Genomic DNA, 22,400 nt, shown 5'->3' with positions numbered 1-22,400 from the left:
ATATTTATACATATATTGTATTTGAAAATTGTATGTACAATTTATTCTCTGTGTATATGTACTCAACTTTTTGTGCAACATATTTTTCATTTACATGGACTTTTGATCGTGGTACCCAATTCACTGCAAACTTTTGGTGGAATCTCTGTAAAAAATTTGATATAACTTTAGATTTCACAACTGCATATCGTCCGCAAGCTAATGGTCAGGCTGAACGTACTAATCGTTCCCTAAAACAATTTCTCAGAACCTATATCAATGTTCAACAGGATAATTGGGTTGATCTTTTACCATGGGCTGAATTTTCCCATAATTCACATTTCTGCACAGCCACAAGAGTTTCACCATTCCAAATCGTTTATGGCAAACAACCGCTTCCATCTTTGCCATTGCCTTTCTCCGTTCCATCTCCAGCAGCTCAAATGACAGCCGAGAAATTGAAACAATTATGGATTCATACCCAACAAATGATTAAACAAGCAGGTTTAACAGCTAAAAGATTTTTTGATCGCCATCGTAAACCGGCATCTCAATTTTTGCAAGGAGATAGAGTGTGGCTTAGTACTCATAATATCCGTTTAAAGGTTCCTTCCATGCATCTGGCTCCCCAATATATTGGCCCTTTTTCAGTGCTCAAACAATTAGGACCAGTGACATATCAACTACGACTACCTTCTTCATTAAAAATTCATAATTTCTTCCATGTATCTCTTCTTAAACCACTCATACTCTCTTGGCCCACTCGAGGAATTTCTGATTCACCACAGTTTACGGTGGAGAATGACATTATCTATCAAGTACATGAAATCCTGGATGTTCGAAAATGTGGACGAAGATGGGAATATCTTTTGTCTTGGGAAGGATATGGTCCAGAAGAAAATTCTTGGGAACCGGCTTCTAACATTTTAGATAAGAATTAAATTGGACAATTCCATGCAAATCATCCAGGAAAACCCAAACCTTCCAGAGGAGGGTCTAGAGGGAGGGATACTGTTACGCGGTCGATTCCGCTTACCTTGGGCCGGGCTGAGGGATGCCCCGCACGTCGGGTATCTAATTTAATGGCAGCATGCGTGGGGGTTAGTCAGGGAGTGGTATGATTTCCGATAGGCGTCCCGGTTGTTGGGTCTCTAAATTAATTTTCAGTTTGCCTCTGGGATCGTTCGCTGCCGGGGGTTGGCTGCAAGTCCAAGGCGATTGCGTGGTCAGGGCTCCATCGTCCTCCTCTGTGTTTCTAAAGGAGCAATAGTTTCTTTTTTTTCTTGAGCCAAGTTCTGACATCACAATGACATCACAATGCAGGGAATTATATAGGAAAGTTCCAGCACAGCACTAGTGCTTTGGCAACATTTTCTTTCACGTGTCAAGTTCTTTATTTTTTATCTCCTGTAACTCCTGAGGTTCTGGGTTTTCCTGTGATATTTGGACTTGCTGTAATTTACAGATTTTTTCCTTGTGTTTTCTGATTCCTGTTGTCAAATACCAGTAATTATTTTTAATAAATTCTTTAATTTTTGGCTGACATCCATCGATTTTCGCTATCTACTTTGATCCACCTGTCTGCTGAGTCTGGTCCTCAATCTGAAATTCTACGTAAGTCCAGCTGACCCCGGTACCCAAGGGCTCAACCTAAGGGGAACGAGGGTTAGTTTTGGTGAAGATTAGTGGGGTTTCAGTGTTGTCCAGTCTCGCCTCCTGAAGAAAGGATTTCAACTTAAATCCTGGTCACCTTTCTTCAGCTTAAGGGTCCACTTCATAATAGTTTAGAACAGAAAGTGAGTCAGTTGGGCTGCTAGATGACTAAGGGGAAAAAGGGCTGCTCAGGGAGGACACAGGAAATAGCAGAAAAACTGAATGAGTTCTTTGCCTTGGTCTGAACAGAGAAGGATAATGGGAACATACCCACACTTGAAACATTCTTTACTGCCAGAGATTCTGAGCAACTAAAACTAATATCTGTGACAATGGAGGATGTAATAGATCAGATTGACAAACTAAATAGTAACAAATCACAGGGACTGGATGGCATCCACCCCAGAGTTCTAAAAGAACTAAAACATGAAATCGCTGGAAGGTGGTTAGTGTGATGCCAATTTTAAAAAGGGCTCCAGGGGTGATCCAGGAAACTATAGACTGGTGAGCCTGACTTTAATGCATGGCAAATGGTAGAAGCCATTCTTAAAAATAAAATCACTGCCTATATAAATAGACTTGACTTAATGGAGAAAAAAGGATACATGTCCTACCAATCTTTTAGAATTTTTTGAAAGTGTAAATAAACTTGTAGATAAAGATAAAGCCAGTTGATATAGTATATTTGAATTTTCAGAAGGCATTTCACAAAGTCCCTCATGAGAGACTAAGGAAATTACAAAGTCATGGGATAGGAGGCAATATTCTATTGTGGATTGGTAACTGGTTAAAAGGCAATAAACAGAAGGTAGGACTAAATGGTCAATTTTCCTAATGGAGAAAGATTGTTAGTGGAGTATTGTGGGGATTGGTACTGGTGACTGTGCTGTTTAACATTTTCATAAATGATCTGGAAAAGGGAATGACAAGTTAGGTGATCAAAATTGCAGATGTCACAAAATTATTATTAAAACGGCAATGGACATTTGCTGTACTTCACATCTATCCATTCCAAAATCATATAATCCACCATTCTGCATTGCCAGACGTAAACGTCTGGTGTTTTCTTTTCGTCCATTGAATGAATATGCTTATCCAAGCCTCTGCCATCGCTAGCGCTTAAAAGGGCTCCCCCTCCCCTTATTGGCGTGGACGTTACAAAGGGCTCCCCCTGTAAAACATTTGCACTATTCATTTCAAATATGCCAGCTTGACATGGAGTTGCATTGACCTGGGGAACGGGCAGAGAACGGGGGCTATGGTTCTTCTTCTTTTTCTCTGTAGTATTTTCCAAGTTGTGATAACTGTATTCAATACAAGATGTGTTCGGTTTTTGTAATGTTATTATGTTGTTAACTATGAGAAATGTTCTTTCTATTGCGATGTGCTATTATCAAGCTGAATAAAAATCATTAAAAAAAAATGGCAACGGATTATGAGGAGCTGCAGAAGGACTTTGTGAGACTAGGAGACTGGACAACTGAATGGCAGATGCAATTTAATATGGAAAAGTGGAATCTGATGCTCATAAGGAAAATTAATTCCAACTATAGGCATATGATGCTGGATTCTATATTGGGAGTCACTGCCCAGCAATAGGACCTTGGCGTCCTTCTGGACAGTACGTTAAAATCCTCTGCTGCTCAGTATGCAGCAGTGGTCAAAAAAGCAAATAGAGTGTTAGGAAGGATCCAAATAGGAATGGAGAATAAAACAGAAAATATCCTATTGCCTATGTATCATGCCAAGGTGTTTCCATACCTTGAGTATTGCATGCAGTTCTGCTCACCCCATCTCAAGAAAAAATAAAGTAGAACTAGAAAAGGTGAAGAGGAGGGCGACAAAACTTATAAAGGAGTTGGAACACTGCTCCTATGATGAGACGCTAATCAGGCTAGGGCTCTTCAGCTTGGAAAAGAGATGGCTGAAAGGGGACATGATATAAGTTGATAAAATCATAAGTGGGGTAGAATGGGTAAAGGATGGTTATTTACCCTTTCAAATAATACTTAAGCAAGGGGAAACTGCATGAAACCAACAACCAGAAGATTCAAAACAGATTGTAGAAAGTACTTTTGAGGTGAGTAGATTAGTGGGATTTAAAAGGGGTTTGGGCAAGTTCCTGGAGGAAAAGTCCATAATGCATTACTAGCTAGGTAGACTAAAGATAGCTATTGCTAGCCCTATGTAGTGAGAGGAAATAGGCTACTTTATAGGATCTGCCTATAAAGGTGTTTATGGCCTGGCTTGGCCATTGTCGGTGACAGGATGCTGGACTGGATGGATTTTGGTCAGACCTAGCATGGCACTTCTTATGTTCCTATGTTCTTATGTTATGTTACTAATGATAGAACTGCTCTTCCGTGAACCCAAAATAACCTGAACAACAATGGGGGAAGGGTTCTATCACCTGTCCCTCTATCCCAGCTTTTTTACCTTTTTGCAGGGAAATTCCACCCTTACAAAGCATCTCCTGAAGGTAGAGAGGAGAGTCTAGGATGCGTAAATATAAAACAGTCTCTTTTGTAGGTACAAGGATGTTAGGTGTGTATCTGCCTTGAGAATAAATACAACACTATTTCATTTCGTTCTCTGTAACACTAGAAAAATGAAATGGATTAATAGAAAGAAGAAATATGACACAATAAAATATCTACAAAATTTCTCAAAATTTTTCACCACCCCTCCTTAGTTCTGATAACCATCAGTTCCCTAACAGAGCCCTTAACCCAGGGCTTCCCAAACCTGTCCTAGGGACTCTACAGCCAATCAGGTTTTCAGGATATCCACAATGAATATGCATGAGCTCAATTTGTATATCATAGAGACTCAGTATATGCAAATATATCTCATCTATCTCAGGACTACCAGCAGGCACACCTAGGTGAAGTGCGGGACAGAATAATTTCAGTGGCTAGACAATTTCATATTATGAACAATATCAAAGCCTTCAAGAAATTGTTAAAAACCAGGCTCTTTAAACAAGCCTTTGAAGAATAAGTGCCTCTATCAGTGTATAGAAATATATCACCGGTCAGGTTAAGACAGGGCTTCCAAATTCTGTCCTGGAGACCCCACAGCCAGTCAGGTTTTCAGGATATCCACAATGAATATGCATGAGCTTTGATATTGTCCATAATATGAAATCATTCGGGCATCGTATTCCATGATAATAGTCCAGCCATTGAAATTTCTCTGTCCCGCACTTGACGTCACTGCCTGCTGGTAGTCCTTTGCCAGTGGTGTTAATCTTCTCTGATGATTTTGTCAGGTCACAGCTGTGTTGCACTCTTAGGGTAGCCATTTTGCAGCCTCTTGACTTTCAACACTGAAGATCTGTGAAGTAGCCTGTCTCCCTGTTCTCAAAGTTTTAGAGAGTCTTATCTCATACCATCTGAATACCTTAGTGAAACCGTATTCTAGTTAAGAAAAAATATATAACTAACGCGTGGCCATATTCCTATTTTGAATTTTTCCTAGCAAAAGTGAATTATTTATTCATTTATGAGCATTTGATAATCCGCTTTTTGCCAGGTATGGTTTCAAAGCAGATTACAAGAATTAAGACTCAGGCATAATATGGTTAAATGTAGTTTATACTGAGTGCCATTGTATGGCATAAGGACCAAGTGAAAGAAAAATGTTAATATTCTTAATGAGCCAGCTGGGGAAAGGTATGGTTGAATAGCCATGCCTTGGCTTTTTTTTCCAGAAAGTGAGGTATGGCACGTGGCGGATGGGTAAAGGAACCTCATTCCTGATCTTGGCAGCACAGCAGCAGAATTCTCTTTAGTCTTGTGCAGTTAGCCTTCAGAATCAGAGGCACTCTTTCCTGTAGTTATTTCAGCATATACTCTCTCTCTCTCAGCCATTGTGCAAAATATACAGTAGAATTATATTTCTGCCAGCACTGAGAACATAACTTAGTTTTGCAGCATCTTACAAGAGCTTTGGAGTAGTACGTTTTCTTCTTCAGTCTCTGACATATCACATGCAGCATTGTAACCTCTGTTCAGATTCACAGTCATGTGCTCTCAGAACAAGGTCTTATACACACCACAAGTTTCTCACTCTTCTGCTTCCACTTAAAGAATGCACACTTTCACTGTGATTTTTCTATATCATTCACAGAATTCACTTTTCCTGGCTTAACAAGTATCAGGGCTTAAGTTACTGCCAAATTCCAAGCAGTTAAAGAATTTTCCTCAGCACTTTCTCTCTTGGTCAGGAAATCTCTAAACATTTTTTTCTTTCAGAATATCCTGAGATCCTGTAAGTAGCGGAATTTTTCAAGCCCAATTGTTCTCAGGCTGCTTATCTTTCACCAAGACAGACTAAAAGTAAAGCAAATCTTTCTTTCCTGGCTGGCATGCAGAAGGTACTCATATTGTGCCTCTCAGCTCTAAAACAGAGCTGCTTCTCCCTCAAAGGCCGTCTCTCTTCCCAAATATATGCTGTGTGTGCTCTGAGCTGCTCTCTCTGCCTGCCAAGGATTTTAACTTCTCCTGCTTCAGTATTTCTCTCAGAACTCGTTTCCTGTCACCCATTCCCTCTGCAGTAGCACCAGACAGTAGGGATGTGCAGAAGGAAAAACATTGTTTTGATTCGGTTTTTGTTTCGCCGGGACCCAAATTCATTGCATTAGTTTCATAGAGAAGAAAACCAATTCGTTGATTAGTTTTATGTGTTTTTTGTTTTCCCATTAAAGTCAATGAGGGAAGTATTTGAAGCCTATTTTTGGCTGCAGAATTGGGGTTTTCTTATCAATTCTGATGAAACTTCTGGGGAGCAATCATCAGAATGAGAAAAGAGCTCCAAGATACTTAGACTGTGGCAAAGTGGTACCAAAGTGACATGAATAGTCTAAGGCACTGTAAAGGGGCAAAGGGGTACCAGGAGTGGCAAGAGTGCTTTAACAGAGGTACAAAGCAGCAGCGAGAATGTCAAAAACACACCACAGCTTCAAAAGAGAGCACCAAGAACAGATGCATGAGCCCTCGAAGGCAGCATGACAGGCAAAGTGGCAAGCAAGTGGCATAAACATCCTACAGCAGAATGAAGGGGGAACATAGCAAGCAGAATGGGTGTAAGAAAAAACCACAAGGTGCCGATAAAGGGACCAAGCAGCAGAAAGATTAGCATCAACACACTGAGGAACCATGATAGTGGCAAGAACACCACAAGGAGTAGAGTGAGTCGTCTGGTGTATGGCAGCAAGGCAGAGTGGCAGAAAGTTGATAGAGGCAAGACAGGCTGGCAGAGCGGAGGTAGTCAGGTCCCTGTGGTTTTGATAGGGGCAGGACAGGCTGGCCCCAGGGAGAGTTCCCTTTCCTTTGCACAGGAAAGGGCTCCCTAGAATGGGTTCGCCCCTAGAGTGGGGTGTTTCCATTGGCATCTACTGAGCTCTCGCTGGCCTTTTAAAATCTGGTGGACATAGCAGATATTAGGGATGTGAATCGTTTTTGAACGATTAAAATTATTGTCAGATAATATTAGAATCGTTCTAAATCGTTAGAGTGCACGATACAATACAAATGCTCCCGATTTATCGTCAGGGGCATTTGTATTGTATCGTTAAATAGGGCACGGGAATTATTTGGGGGAGGGCAGGAAAACCGGCACACCAAAACAACCCCTAAACCCACCCCGACCCTTTAAAACCAATTCCTTACCCTCCCCCCACCCTCCCGAACCCCCCCAAAATGTTAAGTTACCTGGTGGTCCAGTGGGGGGGGGGGGGTCCCGGCGCGATCTCCCACTCTCGGGCCATCGGCGCCACTTTGGCTACCACTGATAAAAATGGCGCCGATGGCCCGATAAAAAAAAACCCACCCCGACCCTTTACAAATTACCCCTTTGCTTCTCCCACCCTCCCGACCCCCCCAAAAACCTTTTACATGTACCTGGTGGTCTAGCGGGGGGTCCGGGAGCCATCCCTTCAATCATACCCTCGGTGCTGGACTGGTTTCAAAATGGCGCCGATCGCCTTTGCCCTCACTATGTCACAGGGAGCGACCGTCGCTCCCTGTGACATAGTGAGGGCAAAGGCGATCGACTGCCAGTTTGGCAGTCCAAATGCTGGCGCGTCCAAATGCTGGCTAACAGTGCGCTCCGTTGGAGTGCACTGTACTGTATCGGCCTGATAGTGAATAAGAGACACCACTCCCCAGGGGCAATAAGAGATGCATACACAAGTCATCTTAGCACTCAGGGCCCTGAAAGAACATCTTAGCACTCAGGGCCCTGAAAGGACAAATCTTTCTCCCCTGTAGAAAAAGGATCCAGAAAAAACAAAGTGGTAATTGGTCTAGAGTAGCCACGGATGTGAGAAAAAACAAAAACAAGACCAATGCCTTGGAAAGAAAATGTATTCAGTATATAACAATACCCGCCCGACTCTGACCAAGTTTCGCCCTTGCGGCTGCATCAGGGGCTCTTAAAATTGACTAATAGAGTATGTTCTCGGGCGCATTGTTTAGTATTGTAAATATCCACTCGAAAAAACTTTCTATCCACAGTTTATGTAAAACGGAGTGCTGCAGTTAGGCTGCACAAAACAGCAAATTTCACCATAAGCCTAAGCACAGTGCAATTTGATCAGTAAGATGACGCCGACTGTCCATTGCTCCTACCATGTGACAGAGGCTGGCCAATGGCACCAATGGCCCCTGTCACATGGTAAGGGCAAAGGGCCACCGGCACCATTTTGTTTACTGGCAACTGATGGCCCGAGAGCAGGAGATCGCTCCCGGGACCCCCGCAGGACCACCGGGGACTTTTGGCAAGTTTTGGGGGGTCGGGAGGGTGGGGGGTTGTAATTAATTAAATTTGAAGGGTTGGGGTGGGGACAGCCGAAAAAAATCGGTCCGAACCGATAACGAAGGCCAAACCAAAAGGTTTGGCTGAATCACTTCTCTAAAGTCTATTCCATGCATACAGCACAGCAAGGTGGAAAGCGAAAAGTTGGCAGTGGAGGAGAAGGGCACAGATAAGACTGACTTGCCAGATGAACAGAGTTCACATAGAAGGGAGTAGGGAGAGACCCTTGCCCTTGAAAGCTTATTCCTTAATAACTCTCTTAGTCTATAAGGTGTCACCATCCTGAGCTATTGCTACTACTGATTAACGTGGGCACATCTGGAATATTGTCTACAAACTCCTTTGGTATGTAATAATGCTGTCTCTGCAGTTAATGCCTTTTTCTACGCATTAGCAAAAGTCGAATTAGGCTCAGCTAGTAGTCAGCACTATAGGGCTTCATCTGTAACTCTACAGATCAGACAATCTTTCAGCATGTCATTTAAAATTCAATAAAATTGCAATGCTCAGTTATGCACCTTAGCTCATCTCTATATGCAGAAATGCTCTCATTAGCTCCTTGATTTCATTTGAGAAACTGAAATCTCTGGATGAGGGCAGATGCTGTTGGTAAGAAGTGTGCTTTTAGCATCGCTACTAGTTCATCATCAGTCTTTGTCTTTGGGAAGGCAGGTGTAGCTAACGAGTGTATGATTGCAAATGTTTTAGCTTCCCGAACTGTCAATAGCACAGCCCTTTTCTGTTTAGGGTTAACTATCTGGTTTTCTTCAGGGAAATATGACAGCCTTTCTAAGTGTCTCCTGCTGCTGCTTCACTTACATCTGATTGCTCGATATGTCTTAGTGAAGTCATTTTCTTAAAACTACAAACTCAGGTTCAAAGACGGCGATCTCTATCAGATTGCTTATTATGCAAATGCACTCTCTTCTCTGCATGGTTCTCCATTCCCGTTGCTCCATTTTTAACAGCAGGATACCATCCTCCTCACCACAAAAAGTGTTGCTTATTGTGGCAAGAATGTATGGGGTCAAGAAGCAGACAGTGGTATCTCATAACTCTTTATTTGCTGCAGCCGCATCCAGCCTAGCCAGAACACATATAGAATAGAACTTAAAGTAAACTAAGGAGCCACGGAGCATCAACATACACAGAAGCAGAGCAAGAGAGTCAACGAGATGACACATATCGCTTCACTTGTTGGAGCACGCCCTCTAGATACACAAAGAGCAGGATAAAACAGAGATAAAAGACTGCATGGGATGAGGGAGGAAGGTGACGGAGGAAGAGGTAAGCACAGGGAAATAATGAAGACAAAAATATATGCTTCCCAACAGACATTGCATGGTGTGTGATGTCAGAGTAGTTGAGACACTCCCCCAGTGGGAGGTGTCAGCAATTTAACAAAGCTCCTCTGCCCTTGTGTTACAGGTTTCTGTGGGAATGCCTCTCTCAACAGAGAAGTGTTGGAGGTGGGGTGGTCTCTCTATGGGGAAAGAACTGCCAGTCCTGCCTCTTCTCCTAGGAAGGAGGCTGGGACCCAAGGTTGAGGTTCCCAGGCTTTTAGGACTAGGGAATATCTGAAGAGGAGACTAAAGAAGGCTTCATAAGTTTCCTGAAGATCCATGTCAACGGGATTTCTTTGGCTAGGAAGAGAATGAATTCCTGAGACTTCTGTGGAGACACAGTGATAGTCTGAAGGAGGAGAGATGTAAGTCCATGCTCCTCATCTGTCACTATGGATCATAGTGGAGTTTGAAATTAGAGTCCAGTGAAGGCCTGTTTCAGAGCTACTGCCGAAAGCAGAGCATCATGCACTGCAGAGATCCTGACTTATTCAGAGGAACTTCCTGATTACTACTGAATTAAAGAGAGAGCTACATCCAGAGAATCTGGTACCAGGAAATGTACCCAGAAAGTTTACTTGCCATGGTATATACGCCTTCGCTACTGTGTGAGAGAATGAGTTTATTTTTGTGCTGTGTAACTTTCTTTTCTGTACTGATTGGTGTGCTAAGCATTAGGAGATTGGATGTGAATTTTGTTTCCTTACTCTCAGTGGCCTGTAAAGAACTAACATCTACTATGCTGAGTGTGGTTTTTGACCTTAGCTGGACTGTTTGCAGAAGACCTCTAAAAGAGAAAAAAATCCTTAAAAATCTTGAAAGATTGACTCTTTCCTCCCTTTCCTCCCGAGAACATGTGTATTGTTCTGGCCCATGGCCTCCCCAGAGTTCCTGTACCCAGGCAGAAGTTGGGGTAGGGGATACAGAAGCATAACTATATAGGTCCCTTCTAAGACTGAGCTTTGGACCACCTTATTCTCAGGAACCAGGTTTTCAAAAGATGGTGACCCATCAAGTCCAGAGATGATAGCAACAGTTCTTGGAGCAGATGTTCCTGTAGTGATGCTGGAAGTGGTGACCACCCCCCCCCCCCCCTCCCAAGGCAGAGCATAATCTGAAACATGGACCCATGTTGGAGAATTAATACCAAGGGGATAAGTATCATTTGAGTTACTGAGCAAGATTTTATAGTGCAAAGAAAAATGAAAACATGGACTAAAATTATGGATCATGATTATGCTCTAGGCTGCACATTCTATTGGAGGATGCTTGATGTTTGATGGTCCTTTTTCACATTAGGCATTAGAATGTGAAAGTAAGGCTTATATTGGGATTAAACTTGTTCATTGTTTAGTAGTTTGGTTTTTCCCATTGGACTTTCTTAGTATTAGCAACAGTTCTTCACTATAGGCTATAGCAGTGTTTCCCAACTTTTCACTCCCAAAGCACCCTTACACTAACAAAAATGTTGTGTGGCACAACAACCTCCACAGAGCAGGCAGTGAGAAGACTCATATGGCCAAAAGAAGAGTTAGGAAAGCACTGAAAGCCCTACCAGCCTCTCTTCCAATTTTTGAAACAATGGGAGAAGGGAGGTAAAGACATACTGTATACGAACTGATAATGATGGACCAGCTCCCTCTATGTACAAGCACAGAAGAAGAGAGAAGTTGATGTGGTGCAGGCAGCCGGCTCAGCTGTGGCTGCTAGAGCTGCTGCTCCCAACAAACACAAAACAGGTCACATCCAGTGCTCAGTAAATGCTCGCCTTATCCAACTCAGTCATGGCACACTGGTTGGGAAACACTGGGCTATAGGTCATGGCTCATGCCCAGGCAGGGGGAACATTGCCTTTCAGTTTCCTTACTATAAACCCCCTACTCCAGTGCCTGGCTACTCCCCAGCTGTGCCTCTGGTTGGACAGCAGTGCTGTCAAGGCCTTCAGGAGGAGGAGAGCATGGAGGCAGTTAGGGACTCACAGCAAAGAAACGGTTATGGGAGTGTTAAAACACAGAGTAAAGACTTCACTGGAAAATCATGATGCTTTTCTAGACGCTTCCTCCTCCAATGACTGTGGCTGGCAGAGGGAAGAGAAGGAAATCTATCTATGAATTAGGGATGTGAATCGTTTTTGAACGATTAAAATTATCATCAGATAATTTTAAAATCGTCCAAAATCGTTAGAGTGCACGATACAATACAAATGCCCCCGAATTATCGTCAGGGGCATTTGTATTGTATCGTTAAATAGGGCGCGGGAAAACCGGCACACCAAAACAACCCTAAAACCCACCCCGAACCTTTAAAACAAATCCCCCACCCTCCCGAACCCCCCCCCCCCCCAAAATGTTTTAAATTACCTGGGGTCCAGTGGGGGGGTCCCAGCACGATCTCCCGCTCTCGGGCCACGGCTGCATTGAGAAATGGTGCCGGTGGCCCTTTGCCCTTATCATGTGACAGGGCAAAGGTAGCGCCGGCGCCATTTTGGTTCCTGGCTCCCGACGTCATGTGTGCAGGAGATCGCTCCCGGACCCCCGCTGGACTTTTGGCAAGTCTTGTGGGGGTCAGGAGGCCCCCCCCAAGCTGGCCAAAAGTCCCTGGGGGTCCAGCGGGGGTCCGGGAGCGATCTCCTGCACGCGTGATGTCGGGAGCCAGGAACCAAAATGGCGCCGGCGCTACCTTTGCCCTGTCACATGATAAGGGCAAAGGGCCACCGGCGCCATTTCTCAACGCAGCCGTGGCCCGAGAGCGGGAGATCACGGGAGATCGCACTGGGACCCCCCACTGGACCCCAGGTAATTTAAAACATTTTTGGGGGGGGGGTTCGGGAGGGTGTGGGATTTGTTTTAAAGGTTCAGGGTGGGTTTTAGGGTTGTTTTGGTGTGCCAGTTTTCCCGCCCTCCCCCGATTTACGATTTTTAACGATTTAACAAAAAAAAAAACACGACGATCAGATTTCCCTCCCCCCCCCCAGCCAAAATCGATCGTTAAGACGATCAATCACACGATTCACACCCCTACTATGAATCAGCAAATATAACCTTTTTATGCTCCCCCTTTCTAGGGGGAATTTAATGTCACTCTCTAAGCCCTAATAATAGTGCAAAGCTCCCAAGAAAAGCTGCTAGCTCAGGGTCCCACAGCTGTGACTTTAGACTGAAGTATTTAGCAGGGCAATGTAGTGGCGGACAAGACAACGTGACATTTTCACATATTATACCCACTTCAACAACATGACCTCCTACTATTTCTGCATGTCATACTGATGTGCACCTTTCTGCGCCATTGCCCGAGCCACAACAAGGGATTTTAAAGCATAGGGCAAGCTGTCAGTTGATGGTCTCCTTCATCAACCCTGCAAACTGTAAGGTAAAGATAAGCAACCTCCACACAGACAAATTCAGGCAGAAACACGGAGTAATTTAGAGATGTAACTTCATCTACATCAATGATCTCCCCATTCTACTGGAGAGATTCTCAGTCCAGAACTGAAGTTAAATAACTCGGAGATCTAATGCCCACTATATGCCCAAGAAGGTCTGCAAAAGAAGCTAAATCTGTTAGACCTACTGGAAATCATGGGTTTCTACAGGTGAACCTGGAAAACACAAAGAATATGATTTTTGAGAAAAAGTAATACAAAATTCTAGCACAAATTCAAATTTTGCCTACATAACCAAGCAATAGAACACAGCCTGGGCTACGCATACCTTGGTCTGGCATTAAGGGCCTGATTTACTATGGACTTTCTCCCATATAAGGGGGGGGGAGGGGAATTCCAAGTAAATGTGGTCTTCACAGCACATGGGAGCTTTACTGTAAAGACACTGTAAGCAAAGTCCCAAAGGCCTTCTATGCAATAAAGAAACCCCTGGTCGTTTTCAACCACCCATTAAAATTACGCAGTTCTATCACTCAACAAATTCTTCTATATTAGAATGAAGTCTGGGGTCTGTAAACATTCTCCATGTCTACAAAAACTCCCCCAAAAATGAGTGCAGAGCCAAAAAAGGCCATTTCCCATCACTACTCACCATACAAATAAAATTCTGGTGTTACCTCATTAAAAGCAACACAAACTCCCTCATCTATCAGGCACATGGGGGCAGATTTTCAAAAGGGTACGCGCGTAAGATACTCGCATACCGCCCGAAAACCTGCCCCAAGCTCCCCCTGCGCGCACCGAGCCTATGTTGAATAGGCTCGGTGCTGCGCGCAAGCCCTGGGACGCGCTTAAGTCCCGGGCCTTTCCTGGGGGTGCGTGTCGGGGGGGCATGTTGCAGCGGCGCGTCATCCAGGGGTGGGGCCGCAGGCGTGGTTCTGGCCCGGGGGCATTTCGGGGGCATGGTTGAGGCCTCCGAAACTGCTCCCGGGCCGGAGAATCGCGCACCGGCTGGCCAGCCGGCGCGTGCGAGTTACGCCTGCCTCAGGCAGGCGTAACTTTTCGAACAAATGTGGGGGGATTTAGATAGGGCTGGGGGGGTAGGTTAGGTAGGGGAAGGGAGAGGAAGGTGCAGGCTACGCGTGTATCTATTAAAATCCGGCGTACTCTTGTTTGCGCCTGGTGCGCGAACAAAAGTATGCACGGGCGTACTTTTTTAAAATCTACCCCTCTATGAAGTAATGCAAAACCCTTAAAAAAAAAACCAACTCAGAATCTATATAACAAACCTGAGATAACATAATATTAATTGCAAAGACTTAGAAGAGCAGCAGCTCTGCTTATGAAAAGACAGCCCTGCAAATATTACATTAAGCCCTAGAACATTGATACACTTTCTATTATGAAAACAGAACAAGCTAGACAGCTACAGATCCCTACACAGGAACTCATGCTAGCAGAAGCCTTCATCTTGGTCACATGTGCAAAAGACATACAGACCCTCACTAAATACAGAATAAGAGACCACAGATTAGAGATAGAAATGTGCAGACAAAAATTGAAACGGAAACCTTAAAAGCCAAACTCTGCATACAGTGCGACACTGGAAAAAGAGAAGGGGAAATACATTTCCTTTTTTGTATACTGAGCAAAATACAAAGATTTAAGAGATGCACATTTCCAAAGCTGACATATCCCAATCACTAAAATGAAAATAAAATGCTTTTTTCTACTTTGATCCAAGTGTCTCTTTTCCTCTTTCGTCTTGTCTTTCTTCTCCTATCTTCTTTGCCAGTCTCCTTTCCATTTCTCTCTCTCCTACGGCCTTCTTCATTTCCTCCCCTACTCTAACATTGATTTTTCCCTTTCATCCAATTTTTCTCCATTTTGATCTTCCCTGACTCTCTATCCACTCACGCCTAGATTTCAACCATCCTTCTTCCCATCTCACCCTCCAGTTCCCCATCTACCAACCCAATCCTTCCCTTCATTGCCCCCTCTGAGCCCTCAATCTTCCTCTCACTGGATTGTTCCCGTACCAGTCTCCAGTTTTCTGGCTTACTTGTCCTTCCCATATTTTACATCAAGATTGATAAAACCTTTCCCACGAAGGTTAGAGACAGAGCAATTCAATAGCTGGCCCAAGATTCTGAAATTCAATGCCAGACGCTTTGAGGGCATTGAAGGATGGCAGAGCTTTTAAAAAAGCCTTAAAATCCTGGCTATATAAAGAAGCTTTTGAGATCAAAATAATCTAGGATGAGTTCCATATGTTTTAAGATAGGATTTGAGGTTGTATTATTTTACAATACAGTGATATGTTAAGTTTAATTATGATTTTAACATGATGCTGTTTTATTGTGATGTTACGAAGATGTCTTAAGTTTTTTTTTTAGACAGAGCCACGTAGGAAACCAAAAGCCACACGCTGATGCTCTCAAGGTTAAGGTAACACAGCAGCCAGACTTTGATTCTTCAGGAGCACTCAGGGCCAGAGGCTATCATTCTTAGCTCTTTAGACTTCTGACTGAAATATAGGTAGTTACAGCAGAAAGAGGTCTCTTACCTCTAAAGTGCTCTTGCTGATCAGGAAGACTGCAGTGGCGAAAAAGACTCAGCAAAAATAACTGTAATATACTTCCCAGTAGGTGGGCTAAGCCAATCAGCAAGGGATGGTCATAGCACAGCAAATCCCAATACTCCGAGTGATGGAAATTTTCAAAAGTAATTTTCCTGGGTGTAGCCCTTGCCCTGCCAGCTAGCAGGGCTCAGGTGCAGGGCTGGGTAGTGCAGAGGCCACATTCTGACCCCTGCTCCTGGGTACTTCTAGGGAAAGGTCAAGTTTTCCCAGGCTTCCTGTAGTCTGTTTTCTACTTTTTACAGTAAAGAAACACACACTGCACAAGTCAGCTGTTCAAAAATACATTTTTTACTACATACTTCATTGGAGATGAAAACTTCACAAAACGGCACATTTTAGAATAGTTTATTCAGTCCCAATAACAAAAATTAAAGAGTTACCAAAAAGGAATTTTGTCGGGATTGGCAAAACTTGTTAGATCTGAAAATGTGCCCACTAGAGCACCTGCCTGCCTTTCATGCTTGAATTTCCTTTGAAGGTTTTGGAAACCAAACCCTCAGTACAGAGCTCCAATGGACAGATGAGCAATAGAACCAAACTGGGACTTTGGCTCAGTTTATCCCCGATGATCTAGCATGTCTGCTAACCCTAGCAATCTCCCTTAATCCATTTCCCAACCCTGCACTCAGTGTCAAGAATGCTTAGATTCCGCAGCTCTGTTAAAGGTTTTCCCTTTTATATATGTTATCTTCTCTTCTCCTTGGCCTGCTGCTTTTGCCTCTGTTTTTTTCTCATGGCTTCCATCAGCCAAAGCAATGAACTTGCTTCTGTCTCATATTTCTCCTTTTATCTGTTACTCAGGTTCCAGGAGTCAACAATCTAAGTCATTGCTCAAGCTTGGGTACCTATTGTTTTATTTCCTTCGTTTTTCTGTGACCTCTGGAGCATCTCTGAATTCTTTGTCCCTGCTACTGTCCTCCCCCCTCTCTACCCTCGCCTTTATATATTCCCACCTTCTGCCACAGAATCCTCATTTTGAGAGCCATTAATTACTGCCTGAGTGCAGGGATACATTTTTATTGCAGTGTCATTAATCTTCAGAATTTCTGCCCAGCCAAGCAGGGTGCTACTGGGGTAATTACAATAAATCAATAAGAAAGCGATTTCCAGCATCGCAGGGAGAATCTCACTGATCCTTACCATCAGGAATATTACTGCCATCGCTCAGACTATGCTCATGCCAAAGCCGGATGCAAACTCGCCAAGCAATCAGTTTTGCAAACCAGGTAGTTTGCTTGGAGCATCTATGTCATAGAAACATGACAGCAGAAAAAGGCCATATGGCCTATCCAATCTGCCCATCCATCCAATTAATTTAGCATTATAATTGTCATCACTTCCTTAGAGATCCCCTGTATTTATCCCATTCTTTCTTGAATTCAGATACTGTTTTTGTATCCTTCCACTAACAGGTTTCCACTTAACCACTACCTTCTCTGTAAAGAAATATTTCCTAAGATTACTCCTGAGTCTACCCCTTTCACCCTCATCCCATGACCCCTCATTCTAGAGCCTCCTTTCCTTTGAAAAAGACTCACCTCCTGTACATGGAAACCTTTGAGATATTTGAATGTCTCTATCATATCTCCTTTATCTTGCCTTTCCTCTAGGGTATACATGTTTAGCTCTTTAGATCTATCCCTATATGCTTTAGAATGAAGAGCACTGACCATTTTAGTAGCCCCCTCTGGACTGAATCCATCCTGTTTATATCCTTTTGAAGGTGCGGTCTCCAGAATTGTACATAATATTCCAAGTGAGGTCTCACCAGGGACCTATACAGGGGCAATATCACCTCCCTTTTTCTGCTATCCATTCCTCTCCCTAAGCAGCCAAGCATCCTTCTGGCTTTTATCATCATTTTATCACCTGTTTGGCCACCTTAAAATCATCAGATACAATCACCCCCAGATCCTGCTCTTCTTTTGTGCTTAGAAGAATTTCACCTCCAATGTTACACCTTTCCCTTGGGTTTTTGCATCCTACATGCATTACTTTGCATTTTTTAGCATTAAATCTTAGCCACCACACGTTAGACCACTCCTTGAGCTTTCAAGTTTTCCGGAACCTTCTGGCTGTTCACTCTGTTACAGATTTTGGTTTCATCAGCAAAAAGAAAACCTTTCCAGACAATCCTTCCATTATGTCGTGCACAAAAATGGTGAAAAGAGCTGGTCCAAGGAATGATTCCAGAGGCACACCTCTTGTAACACCCCCCCCCCCCCTTCCTCAGAGACAACTTCATCCACCATTGTACAGGCCCCTGTGTTCTGGGAATTATCATTCTATGGCAGTGATCGGAACAGGCTTTAAGATACTTCTATACATAAGGACTGCAGTCTCATTTTCGACATTACCTACTAAAAATCAGGTCACCTTTCCTGATCTTCTGATCCCCATCCCAGCTAAGGCTAGTACTTGTTGTCCTACAGAGTGCATTGGAATGGAAATTAGGAATTCACAGTACTAGATTCTATTCTTGCAATGATCTGCACATAGAGGGAAAAGAGAAGTCTTGGATCAGCTAGTGCCATTTTGTAAATTGGAGCCGGCGGGGCAGAAGCAAATAGGAATCACTCCTGCATAGAAGAACTAAGTTATCAGATGGAGTAAGCACGGGTGAAGAGGTCCTGTCAAGCAGTGAGGGGAAGAGGGATCTTGGGGCTAGAGATTTGCCTACAAAGTTCTTGGGAGGAGGAATTCTCTGCCAGGCTGGGGCTTATATTCTTGAGGGGGAAGGCGGGTTGCTGCTCAGGGGTCTCTTCATCCAGTTGGGGAGGTTTGCTGCTTAGGAGGGGGCCATCTTCTGGGAAAGGGGGGTTGCTGACAGGAGAAGAAGTTTCTTCTGGGGTGAGGAGGGGGGGGGGGGCATCAGTCTGTGGGCAGCCTTCCTTCTCCTGGAGGTGGGAGTTGGGGGCCAAGATATCAACTGCTTGTGTTCTCAGCTGAAACGAACTACACCTTTTGAGGTGTAATTAACTTTCTTAGCTTGCCACAAATCTGAAAGTATTACAAGATGTGCAGTAAAACACTTTAATATTAGTGAGCAAATTTGCATGCATTTGCAAATGATGCAGCACATTTTTTGCTTGTATTAAAAATATGTTTTTTCTTTTGTGCTCAGTAATGCTTAAGCGGGAGTAACCATTATAATGCATGTTAATGCAGATTTAATGTGCATTAAGCATCAAATTTTGCATTTAAGCTGTGGTCACATATAAATACACCTTAGTAAATTGACCCTGACTACATTTGCATAGATGATTGTAAGATAATGTCAGGGTTCTAGAACATAATGCAAGGTCATGTATAGTAGAATTTAATAACAGAAGTAACAACATTTTGGGTCAAAATAACAAGCCTATGAAAATATTACTGCACCATTTAGCAATCTGTAGTATTTTTGCTGTATTTTCACAAATATGTATTTTTTGAGAAAAGAAATCATATTTTATTGCTTTCTCTTTGCAGATAGTATTTTAAAAGACCATGCCAAATATACATTGGGTGGGTGTATTGCTGGTAAGTCAACCTGAAGTGTCTGAAATGCTTGTTACAACATTCCTGCATCTACTGATTTTTTTTCAAAGCCCAAGTCACAATAAAACTTCAAAAAGCAGAGCCAGCTGACTGCCTCAGGCCAGAATTTTGACAAAATATTCAGAGAATATACAAGAATTCTTCAGGTATCTGAATATTTGCCAAACAAAATCTGAAAGAAATTAGAAAAACTTCAGATGAGTGTGTGACCTTAACCAAAAAAACAAAACAAAACATACTGTTTAAAAAAAAAAAACTACACTTTTTTGGCATACAAAATGAATCTTTTGAAAAATCAATGCACATTTTTATGTTTGGTAAATTGCACAATCTTTTCTCTTAGTACTATCCTGGAAGTCAAAAGTTGTGATGAAAACTTTATAAATCATTCTGTGTGTAGAAGCCAAATGTTTTGGTTGCTGTAATAAGCTTTGAATGTGGAGCGGCTGTATGTAGATTAAATGTCACCATTATCCAGGTTGTTACTCTATATACTAAAATGTCTAGAACAGAGGTTGACCCTTGACAGTGTATGATGTAGTTAGCTGCAGATTCAGAGTGAGCACAGATTTTCTTTTAAGAATTGTATATTATCCATAGCAGTATCAATAGTACTATCTAACTGAAGGTGACTGGTCCAGGCATCCACCCTTCTGTCTACACACCCTCCTTGCCAGAGAGATATGCAGAAAATGGCTGCAACATCAAGAGATTTTGAGTATCCTGGACTGAGAGGATTGTTCCAGCAGTAGTTTTGACTGAAGTTTGTAGCCTCATAAGTGGGAAGACAAGAATGTAACTAAGTGTTGGTGTTATCTATGGGAGCTTTACTAGCCATCTGAGAATTGCAACGGAATTCTGTGTGATCTACCTCTTACATGAAAAATGGACTGAAAACAGTTTCTTTGTCAATTTTTTCAATAAAGAAACTTTAGAAAGGACATGTGTTCAGTGTGTTGATTTGGCAAGCACCAGACAAAGGGAAAGTGTGCAAACATTCACTAGAGGGCCAAATAGATTCATTCTGTCCCCCATGAGAAAGAACCCCATGAACAGAATGGGTTTTTTTGTGTGATCAAATGAGCCAGTGGTTACATAAATTATATAGATGGATTTCTGCAGATGGACTTGTGAGAATCATAGGTGCTTTGAATCTCTGAAAGCTAATATACAATAACATCTCTGTATAATTCATTTTTGCTGGTTCATAAAAGATAACCATAAGCTCTAAAATGCAATGTCCTGTGAAATATTCACAAACATGGCGTGATCTTTGTTTTCTGTGAAATGTAGGGGGCACCAAGACACTCGTTCACTCACTATTTTATCCATCAGATCCCAGGAAAGTTTAATTGAATTTATGAATTTTTCAATTTACTTTGGCCTAGTGCCTACAATGTGCTAATGAATATAATTAAAAACATCAATATGTGGTCACTTTTGCCCTATTGCTGTAAATCTCTGTGTTCAGGATTCCTATGGAGAGATGATGTCATCCCCTTGAGAATATCTTTTTATGCAAACATAAACACTTTGGCTGTACCTTTTGATCATTTAGCTTGTTCCTCCTTCTCATAGTCATTGTTCTCCATAGTAAATAAAGAGATGGGTGACCAAAATAATAAAGGGTATGGAATGGCTCACCTATGAGGAAAGGCTAAAGAAGTTAGGGCTGTTCAGCTTGGAGAAGAGATGGCTGAGAGAGGATATGATAGAGGTTTACAAAATCATGAAAGGACTTGAATGGGTAAATGTGAAATGGTTATTTACTCTCGGATAATAAAAGGACTAGGGGGCACCCCATGAATTTAGCAAGTAGCACATTTAAAACAAATTGAAGAAAATTCTTTATCATTCAATGCACAGTTAAGCTCTGGAATTCATTGCCAGAGGATGTGGTTAAAGCAGTTAGTGTAGCTGGGTTTAAAAAAGGTTTGGATAAGTTCCTGGAGAAGTCCATAAACTGCTATTAATCAATAGGGAATCGCTACTGCTTGTTGCCGGCATTAGTAGCATGGGATCTATTTAATGTTTGGGTACTTGCCAGGTACTTGTGACTTGGCTTGGCCACTGTTGGAGACAGGATACTGGGCTTGATGGACCCGTGGTCTGACCCAATATGGCAAATCTTATGTTCTTATCTCGTTTAGCAGTGAAGTACAGGAAACAGTTTTGTGGGAACTTATGTCATCCTTAACAACACCTGTTACCTATTTTGAAATGGAAGACAGTCAGAGGACTTACTTTACTTTCACTAAAGACTTTAATTAGCCAACCAATTTTACCTTCTAAATAGTAAGCCACCTTGAGATATCTTAATAATTACAACTTATAATGATTTAGCACCTTGTGTAGTTGGGTCTATAATATGAGAGGACCAAAGGGGTCAAAGACCCCCTTCCCTCAACCGTCAACCCCCCCCCCCCCCCCCCCCCCAATACTATTCTAGCCTACCATTGGGAAGGGGTGGAGAGAACCCTAGAGGTTGTAGAGAGACTCTTTAGTTGCTGGTCTGAAGGGCAGCAGTGAAGAGCATTTAGATGTAATCTGAGCTCTTCTGTAGCTTCTAAAAGTTGAAGGAGGTAGAGTTGGGAGGTGCAGTACAAGAGCCCTGCTGTTCTGAAAGAGTGGGAAGTTGTAGTCAGTTCTTGCTGGAAGATTTGATTTGGGAGCTGCAGTTGGTGGTGGATCCAGAGTGGAGCTAAAACCAATTGACTGGTAGAGGGGAAACTTTTTCTCTGTGCCTTCAATAAAGCTAACAACTTACATCAATTTTCCTGGAAGGATCAAGCTAAGCACTCCGGAAGTTATGAGGGCCAGTGCTATAATCTAGTGACACTGAATCAACTTGCGGATAGAACAGACCAACATTATGAATCAGCTCAGCCAGGATGGGTGAGAAAGCTCCCATGCAGGCATATACATTCCTGATGAAGCTGTGTTAATTTCCAGTGTATCAGTGATGGCAAGAGGAAGCCCTGTTAATAGAGATCATTATGGGGGTTATTTTCCAAGGGACTTCTGTGTTTTATGCATATAGAAT

This window comes from Rhinatrema bivittatum, chromosome 1 (assembly GCF_901001135.1).
Source record: "Rhinatrema bivittatum chromosome 1, aRhiBiv1.1, whole genome shotgun sequence".
Lineage (NCBI taxonomy): Eukaryota > Metazoa > Chordata > Amphibia > Gymnophiona > Rhinatrematidae > Rhinatrema > Rhinatrema bivittatum.
The sequence above is the reverse complement of the archived record's forward strand: the minus strand, read 5'-3'. Positions refer to the sequence as shown.